Below are 10,687 nucleotides of genomic sequence, written 5' to 3'. Positions count from 1 at the left end.
TATTCTAAATTCTGATTTATTATTTGTTTTGTGAAAAATTCCAAAATGTAGACACGCCAGAGCAATAAGTGACTCCACGCACCATAAAATTAGCCGTTTTGTCAACTTCATGCACTTTGTAAATCAACCTAGGGGAAAACTATAACGTCTACAGCATTCATCTACCACAATAAGTTGCGTACATTGTTTTAAGGCCTGTTTACACGGGACATTAACATGTACGGGTTAATGAATAAATGTATGAACGCCAAAACTCACCGTGTAACCACCCAACTTGTGCGAATGCATGCACAGAAAATAGAGCCTGTTCTAATTTGGTTCATGCATTCGTATATGTTCCGTACCGTTCCACAAAAATCATTCACGCAAACGTACATTAACTCGTACGTGTTAATTTATCGTGTAAACAGGTCTTAACATTAATAAAAATGGCTTTTGTGTATTTTTAGAATGCATATTTTGATGTTAATTAACGAAAATGTTTAAAAATTATCCATTCCTCCACTTTACCCCAAAACAAAATATAAAACTGATAGAAACCCTTTTTAACTTATTTTTAATTTTCTGTGATCCATAATTTATAAAAATATTGATATTTTTGAATGATAATCAATTCTATTAATGTCATGTCGTAGTAGTAGTGACGGCGTAAGGCCTAACGGCGTGTAAAATCGGCGTGCCGACCTCATAGCGGATCACCGTATGTCGCGTGGTTTGTATGGGACGTGAAGGCATGGGTCGTGGGTGTATATGGTCGAATAAGTCACTGTTACGACCTCCTGACCCCGTTATGCCCCCACAGCGAGTTTAAATGCTGTCTCCGTCTCTTGAACGGAGAGGTTCGACATTTGATTCTTACCGAGAACAATTAACGACTGCAACACATTTACCGAAACATAATCTTACGTTAACCCTAAATCGATCGATAATAGGGTAGTTTCCATCATAAAAAAACGAAATGCATTGATTGCGATTCGTTACCCACCATTAGCGTATTCGTAATATACAAATTATTTAGTTTTAGAAATCCCAGTTTAGACGAATGGCAATGGTCAATTTTAACCGCATTTGAAAAAGCCCAGATTGGCGCCCATGCGAAGCCACTCCACGTGACGTCACAGGGACCTAGTCCCTATACGAGTAGATAGGAGTTATACGTCTGAGATTACCAATGCATGCATGAGGCACAGAGCGCAGGGAAACATCTCTTAAAAATCACCTACTGCCTATGGACGGAAAGTTTCCTTCGTTTGATGAGGTATTAATAATCCTTATTTAAGCCAAGCTCTACCTGCTAGCAGGGTACTCTGCTACCTGCTAGCAGCCTGCATCGCAGTGGCGCACATAACCTCGCCCCAAGTTCACCTCACACGGCGGCAGTGGGAACCAGAATGACGTCACACTGGTTTTCTTAGCATTCATACTTAGCCGTCGCGTTTCCGCGCGCTTGAAAATTTTCACTTTTCATTTAATCGCGAAAAATAGATATCGTCATTTAAAAATCTAAAAGCGTGAAATGCGTACTCCAGGTGAAATGATCTTTCGATTTAGGCAGTAAAAAAATAATGGGAAACCACCTTGTTCAAATTTTGAGGTGAAAATATTTTGTTGCTCTTAATTTTATTAAGTATGTATAACAAGTCCTTTGATTTAAGTCAACTTTTTGCGGAGAGATGTCATGGAACAACATATCTAATTATCAACGAAGACATTGCCCACAAATTTTATTATTAACAACTTACTACACATTCATCATCAGGTAATCAATTACCTGAGGTACTGAGTAGATGATGATGATAGTGTAACAATCGAAACACGTATAGCGTAAGAAAGCTGTTATAATAAAATTAGTGGGCAATACTATATATTCGTTAATCATCATATATTACTTTGATTAAGTAGTATGGCTTCCTAGCAAGACCATTACCGGTCATTTTGACGGGAATTAATCATTTTCAATATTTCCTCGTTTGTACTAAAATTAATTTTTGGCATCATTAAATATAGCCTTTTCATTTATTTATCAATGCAGCTGAGTTTTCTTTTACAATAAATTTCACAATAAAAAATTTTAAATGAACACCGGTCACGTCGCTGCTGCTGCCCCTGGCCTGGCCTAACACACACCATTCGGCATGGAAGTACGATGCTTATTTCCATTCAGAACAGTAATTAAGAACAGTAAATGCGTAAATGTGCTAACTAAAACATAAAAATGGACAGACATAATATAGTTTAGTATTTTTCTGAATAAAACATGCGTTACCGTTGTAATTAAAATAGAAACGCCTGAATAGTCATTTTGAGTCTTTTATGGTCTTTTTAGGCACACCCAGGATGAAAACTAGAGGGGGGGGGGGGCAAGCCGAGGTCATTCAAGTTGTAACACAGAAAAGGTTAAGTAAAGCAAAATTTCAAGAAAATTATAGCCGCGCTTTATAGGTTTTTAAAAAATTATTTGCTCGGAAAAAAATGTTTTTATTGCATATTTAATAATACTATCACTTTTCCAGGATTTAAAGAAAATTTGTTCAAAAATTTCGTTTTGAACTAAATTTACTATTGCTTCTAGGGGGGTCAGCTGCCCCCTCCTTCCTCCCGCTGAGTACGCTCATGGGTAGACAGTTGGAATAACTCCACTTCCATGTGAAAGAAATTATATCTTAACAGAATACGTACCATAAAAAATAAATAAGTCGGAAAACAACGAAGACGACAGAAAAAAAAAGTCTAGGAAATACATTCCAGTATATGTATAGAGGTCAAAATGAAAGGTCTGGTCCCTCTAGTGTTATGGCATTAATAAATAAGTTCTGCCAAAAATGCACACCAGTGTTTAAGGTTAATATACCTAGAAGTGCCCTTTGATCAACGTGCGTGGGATTCAATTTTTTTATTTCGACTGCTATAATTTACCTATTACATTTTTGCAACGATTTCTCGCACGAGTTATTGAGTAGAATACGAGTGAAAATTATTTCTAAAAAATTGAGTTTTTTTTATTTTTCTTGACCTCAATTTTTTAACGTTGATAAGGTAGTGTTCTGTAGTGTAGATCTTCAAGGATTAAACTCCATTTTTTGTCAACGTTTTGGTATATTTTTATACCCTCATCAGGGTTTTTTTTTGCAATGAATAGCTAGGATTTGTTTATTAATGGCAACTCTAATAATAATAATTGCAAAACATCCGTGATCGAGGTATAAAAATATGCCGAAACGTTGGCAAATAATTTGCATTTAGTTCTTAAGACCCCAAACTCAAAGACACTACCTAATCAACGTTTCGATACAAATGCATCAATTAGTTAAAATTTACCAAATATGTAATCGTTAGCATTAATTCAATTATTTATACTCCGTTAAAAAGTTACTTTGCGAAGAGGATGTTGAAAACAATGTTAGAGAGTAGAATGTTGGGTATACGAGGGAGAGGAAGGAAGAGAATAGGGTTTTTAGATATAATTAAAGGCAGTAGTCCGTATTAAGAATTGTAGTGGGAAGTGCTTAATGGAAGGGGAGGCTCTCAGGATTCTATAAAGTACTCCATGGAAACCTACCTTAATCAGAAGAATACTTTAATAATAACATCGCGTAACTGTTTATTGGCATGCGCACACGAGCGCAAATTCCATCGGAAACATCAAATCCTATGCATGAGTGCTCTTCCTCGGGAACGTCGTTAATTGATTTTGTACCTCGGTGTGGCGATAATTGTCGCTCGGGAGGATACGTTTGCTTATCGGCCGCTGTTTTGACATCTTCACCTCCTCTCGCGAGACGTGACGCAATCGTGACTTCCGTATTGTCTACGATGTCTCATCGACTGGAGAAGTCATTCGTGCGTGAGGCGTGGAAAATTTGCGAGTCCTAATAGGTGTATAATGAAGGAAAATTTTCAATAATAATCGATTTTTCGATCAATCGATTTTCAATCGAAATTATAAGCTCGAATTTGAAATAAAAATCGAAATTTGAACCGAAATATCGATTGATCAAAAAATCGACGGTTCTTTAAAGAAAAGTTGGTGCGAAAGCATGGATGTTATGCTTTCAAAAAAATACTCCAAATACACATTTGAGACGTAGAAAAAAAGCTATTTGGAATATATGCGTGAATTATTAGTTGCAAAAATTTACAAATGCACACACATGGAAGTTTTGGGATAAGCGCTTGGAACCATTCGGCTTTAATAAATGTTTTAGAAATACCAAATTTTGAGATGCTTTTTTTGATGATCGAGGGCGTGTTTTCCAAATTTATCGGCCTCATTTTTGCTTACATATACGGAGGACGGATACATTTATCTTAGGCCTTTAGTAACGCCACTGAGATCAAACGAAATGGTCAAGATTGAAAAGGAAAAATCGAGTTTGGATCGAAACTCAAGGTCAAGGCTCGATGCCGACTTCCTCGATCTTTGGAATTTAAAACTTTATTTTCAACGAAATTGATTTTTCCTTTACAAAAGATGTAAAATTCAAGCTTGACACCTTAGACCAAGGCGAGGTGGTTAATTTTCTTCTTTGTAGTGCGAATATAAACGTGCTTTTTGAATCATCTTTTTCATTTGTGTTAATATTTCTCAAACTATATCACAATCGGCAATGTAAAGAAAAAGAACTAGCTGAGGGAGAAGTAATGTTTGCTTGTTAGCTATTTAACATCTTCACCTACGACTGAGCGTGACGCAATGTCGTGGGAGTCAATTAGTGTAGGAAACCTTTCGTATTGCTCCGCGATGTCTCATCAACTCGACAAGTCATGCATGCATACACAAGGCGGAGGAAAATTCGTGAGGTATCGCCTCAAAAGTGTAGGCATAGGTGACGCATATTCGCTTATGAGCATGAGAAAATATGAAGGTATCTACGCCCATACTACAACATAAACGCTTTAAAAGCTGCACATATGCCAAAGAAACATTAATTCGGCAATACCGAATCATTTTCTGCCTTTACTTTCAGAAATTATTATTTGTATTGCTTATATTAATCACTCTGTTTATTGTGATGTGATATTGTATTCACGGCTGGCCGTCAGCAAATGCTGAGAATAAGTTTAAAGAAAAAATTTTTTATAGCCAAAAACAAAAAAATTGCTTACAGAAAATGTATAAAAAACATAACTAAATTGAGTAAAAAATCATAAAAATTCACAACCTATGTAGATACTATGTTGGTGGTGGTTCTCGGGTATTGCTGTTATTTGAATTCAACATCGCATCACCACCCACAACAAAAGGCCTGCGTCATTAAAACGCTAACCCACCGAGCCAAAATCGTGTGTGATGCGGAGCATATCGGTGGTGAAATGCAACACCTTTTGTGGGCACTGAAAAGTAATGGTTACAGTGTTTCTTTCATAAAAAGAGCGATGAGAGAAAGACACCCGCCTCAAGATGGCGACCACAAAGGGAAGAAGCCATTAACATACGCGAAACTTCCATACATCTCTGGGGTCACCGATAGAATCGCTAGGATCCTTCAAAAAGGCAACATTAAGACCCGCTTCTGCACGGTGAAGAAAATTCAAAATATCCTACCTTCACCGAAGGATAGCCATCCTCCCCTTCAATCTATGGGAGTGTATGAGGTTCCCTGCTGCTGCGGCAGAAGCTACGTGGGACAGAGCAAGCGTCATATCTCCCAAAGGCTTAAAGAGCACGAAAGAGCGTTAAAACTTCATCAGTGGGACGCTTCAACTGTCGCAGAACATTATGCCTCCAGCCCTGGGCATAAAATAATATTTAACGATACACGGGTATTGGCGAAGACGGAAGAATATCATCCGCCCTAGGGTTCGTAGCCCAATATAACCAACGGCTATCGCTTAAAATTCAAATCCGGGTCAACTATGGGTAACGAAAAACATATATAAGCTAGGGACGAGATTAAATTCCTTCCATTCTCTTGATAACGCTCCCAGTAGGAGGAGTGAAACGTTGAGTGAAAATGTTTTCTACACAGTTATACCCGAGAACCACCACCAACATAGATAAAAGAAGCTGTGAAAATCTTCAGACGAAAACTATGTAGGTACTCTAAATATATGAAACCTAATTTTAAAAAAATGAAAAATATAGCCAAATGAAAAAAATATTCAATAGATAACAAAAATAAAAAAATATGATAAAACCTATAAAAGTTGTAAAAACTGCCAAATCAAGAAAGATTAGATAAAATATAAAACTGCCTGGAAATCGTATTCTTTCAGTGATATATGATTTCAGGTTCGTATGAACGATCCCATGATGAGCCTGCGTGAAAAATTGACTGAGTGCTTCCCATTTAGTGCGACGCGTATACTTTATGTTTGCAATGTAGGAATTCATAGAAAGGCGCGGTACAAGTCACTTGGCGGAACTTGGCAAAAGTAGCTAAATTTTCTCTACGTTTATGTAAAAAAATAGCTTACAATAGGCCATTTTATTGTATATGTATGGTTAATAATAAAATAAATTCTTTTCAAACCCTCCATATGGAAGAGATAGAAGTGTTCATTAACGTGGTATTACGGTTTAGTCAATAAAGCAATTCATGAAACAACTGTAAGAGGATAAATTTGGCAGTTTTCAGAAAACAATCGTGTGTAGTCGTATTTCACTTAAGTTCAACTTTGACCTGTTCATATTCTTGAGATGAAGGCTTAAAAAATAATAAATCGGGAAAGGTGCGTGCAACGTATTAGAGAATGTTTATGCGAAGTTTCAATTTCTTAGCTCAAACAAATTATTTTTGAGGTTTTGGCCAGCCAGTTTCGATTTCAGCTCACTGTGCGACCGCCGGCTATGTCCTTGCGCTAGTCAATGGGTAAGCAGATTCTCACTGGAATCCTTGGAGTGGAGCAAGGTCATGCCTTTAGTGACTCATTCACAAGACATCTTTATTTCTCGCTGCGTGGGAAGTCTCGCACTAAGTCCGACCTGTGTATGACGTCATCAATTCATATCCATGAAAATTCTCGAATGAAGAGACCATCTCTAGCATCATTAATGAAGATCTTTAAGTCTACGACTCATGAGAGACTAACGATTCCGGTTGCATAGTTTATGAACGCGAATAATTTGTATATTATGATTACACTAATGGTGGGTAAGGAATCGTAATCAATGCCTTTCGTTTTCTTTGTTGAAGGAAATTACCCTATTACTCGTATGTTAATGCGACGTGTTTCGTCTCACAGATTCGCTCTTTCGCCTCAAGGCTACTTCGCCCCTTCAATACACGCAATTCGTAGCAAGTTTTTCTATAAGTACCTAACTATTCCAGTAGTAAGAGAGATGTTCCTGCTACTCCTATTCGTAGTAGTGCAAACATCACCGCAGCCAGGGGCTGTCTGAGGTGATTGGGAGCCCTCGGCTGGTGCTCGTGACGGTACTCCCCTAAATGGGGTATTTGAAGGTCCACCCCTGGAAAATGTTTCACGAAATCACATACCGGAAATGGATTTTGACGCTAATTTGGCACTTAAAAGCTAGGTAAAAGTCATTAAAAATAACTTTGTTTAGAGAAAAAATATAATGAAAAGTGGGAATTTCACATCTTATATTATTTAATGATCCAATCAAGTATCTGTTATGTAGTGAATTTTTTCCTTGAAACTGCGCTGAAATATAAAAAAACCTCTAAATTGACCTCTTCGAAAAAACCTTTCAAATAAAAGCATCAGGTTTTCTTTTATCTTCTAACACCTTTATTTTATTTTTTTTATGTAATTTTTTTCACATAGAGTATGATATAAATAAAGCAGCTAAAGAAAGCGTAGAATTTTATAACAGCAAAAAAAACTTTAGTTAAAGTGCTATTGAGTCTTTTTTTTATTACACCTTCCATAAAAAGGTTAATATTTTATATAAACGTTGTTTTCTTTACATAGGGTCAACTGCACTGTTCAGACCACCCCCTGACCACAGCCTGAACAAAAGTTGATGACAATACCTAGACGGAATAGGCGCTCTGAATAATAAGTGAAAAATAATAGCCAATAATGTCAAATCCTTCCTCACCTCCGACCCCTTCCTCAGACTTGTGAAATTGATAAAAAGGAAAGTTTATAACCAAATATGATTAAATGTAAATTAATATTTCACCTCAAAATTTGAATTATTGACCGATTGAGTGTCATTTGAAATACGTCCATAGGCGGATCTAGGGGGAGGGGGGCACGGAAGCAGGTGCCAAACCCTTAAAAAATATGAATGACTTTTAATACGGTCCCATTATCATTGTGTTGGTTTTGTATTACGAGGTATCCTTGTGTCCACCCCAGAACAAAATCCTGCATACGGCCTTGCTTGTGTCCCGCCCCCTAGAAAGAAGTCCTGGATCCGCCCCTGAATACGTCTATGTATGCAACGTTGGAACCGAACAAAGGGTTTATCGCGAAACAATGTAGCTGATCCAACAATACTAAAAATGATGAGATAAAGAATGCCGCACATATGCGATGAGAATAAAAAATAGAATGGAATTGAGAACAAAAAAGTATGCTCACAATCAGTCGTCCTGGCGAGGTTAATCGGTTAGTTTGATGAAGAGAGCAAATTTAACTCTCCTTCATTGTACGAGGAGAAAGTGATATCTTTAATCCTTCTGTCAGACAGTTATTGTCATTTTTAATTGCAATCATTGTATGGTCCTCGTGATCCCTTCTATCAAAGTACGAGTGTAAGCGAAAGATAGTTTTCATGTCAACTGAGAAAAACCTTCCCTTAGAATTTTAAAATTTATCCCAGCTTTCATTATTCTCTCCGCTCATGGGTGTACCCAGGAAGAGGCAGGATGGGGCAGCTGCCCCCCTAGAAGCAAAAATCGCAAATGTCTGTAATGAAAATAACTATTTCAAGCAAATAATTTAAAAACTAATAAAGAGCTGTTACAGTTTCCTTAAAAATTTGATTGCATTCATCTTATACATGCTTAAATCTTACCTATAACTTGAACCACCATGGCTTGACCCCCCCCCTAGTTTTGATCATGGATACGCCCTTGTCTCCACTCATGCAGTATAAGTTAGTTAGGCAAAAAGGATGCTAAAATTATTAAACAGTTAGTAATTGAAGTAATATTATCCATGATTAATTATAAATGAGCTGAGGTATTACTGCTATAATACTTACCTACTTCCTCAAGCATGATTAATGGGTTGGCCACTAGGGGCACTAAAATAGTTGTTACTATGACTACTAATTATAAACAGCTAATTATGTGCTCTGAACTTACTAACTCAATTTATCAATATTTATGATAATAATGATTAAGAAAATGCTATCAAAGATTAGAATTAGAGTTAGAAAGATTTTTTTATTTCTCCACATGATTCAATACACTATTCACATACTAGTCAGGTGTATAGGACACGACAAGATATCAAATATTAATTTAAAGTATGATATACATATCGAATGTAAAATGCTAAAATGTTAGGCCTTAAAAGTTACGGACTAAACTACTCATTAATACTATAGAAGCACTTTTCGACAAGGTAAGTAAAGACCATTTTTTTAAACACAGGCATTGCACGGGGTCCTTTGCTGGTACTGGGTATATTTTTTGTGTGACATGTAAATCATTGCACTTCCTGGTGTTGTAGGAGTTTATACTATTATTTTGTGTGAAGTCGCTAACGTGTTGTTTTGCATATATGCAGATCTATATGTAATCTATAGATTACACAATGATATATGTATATACAAGGCACAGTTAAGAAACATTGATTTTTAAATAGAGGTCTGCAGTGAGCTTGATAATGCTGCTTAAACATTACCCCCAAAAATTTCTTTTGAATTAAAAAAAAAACATTGTACAACTTAGGTGAGGAACTCTGGGGCGTAAAACCATATGATATCCTGGAGGAGAACAAACCATAGTGTAGCATAAAATTATGGATTAAAACCATTACCGCGAAGAATTAAAGGAAAAACTGAATGCAATAGTCTTTGAAAGGGTAGGATATATTTCGAATCGTCAAGTAAGGACAGGGACGAGGAAGATATTTCGCACGATAAGATAGTATTACTCAGAGGGTTTAACATTGGAATATTCCATTCGCTGTTCTATTTCCTGCCGCTGAAGTCTCGCCTTGTCCTTGACGCGATAATGGAGGAACTCCGCGATTCGAAAAGCATTTCCCAATGTCTTCCAGAAAGATTTCAAGGTAAATATACTCCTCCGTAATAATTCTTTGTTCTCGAACTCCTCATGCACCTGCTTATGCTTTATCTGCGAGAATCATCGGCGTAGGTAGATACTATATTGATCCATGTTCTCCCCTTGAGAGGACAACCCTTGGCAACATTTTTGTGATATCTTCTCGGGATTTCCACCGAACTCATAGTCTTACAAAACAAAACACTGACAAGGGCAATCACGGGCGCCCCCTGGTTCGTCTGAAACACGCACATTCACGAAAATCTAAAAATAAAAACAATGACGCATTGCGTCAATGATATTGCAAAATAATTCCAACATTCAGTCAACAAAATCAAAAACGCTCTGCTGACACCGCTCTGGAGCTACACAGACAACCCACATTTTAAATACTCAAGATCAAAAACCGCAATCACACGCCCAAAACAGTAAAACAAAAAAACATAGCCACATAAACAATAACTATTTTTTTCTCTTCTTATCTTGACCTTGTTCCATATATGTTATAATATTTCTTGGTGTTTAGGTCAATGTAA

Source organism: Ischnura elegans, chromosome 12 (genome assembly GCF_921293095.1).
Source record: "Ischnura elegans chromosome 12, ioIscEleg1.1, whole genome shotgun sequence".
NCBI classification, from domain to species: domain Eukaryota; kingdom Metazoa; phylum Arthropoda; class Insecta; order Odonata; family Coenagrionidae; genus Ischnura; species Ischnura elegans.
Note: the sequence above shows the minus strand (reverse complement) of the source record.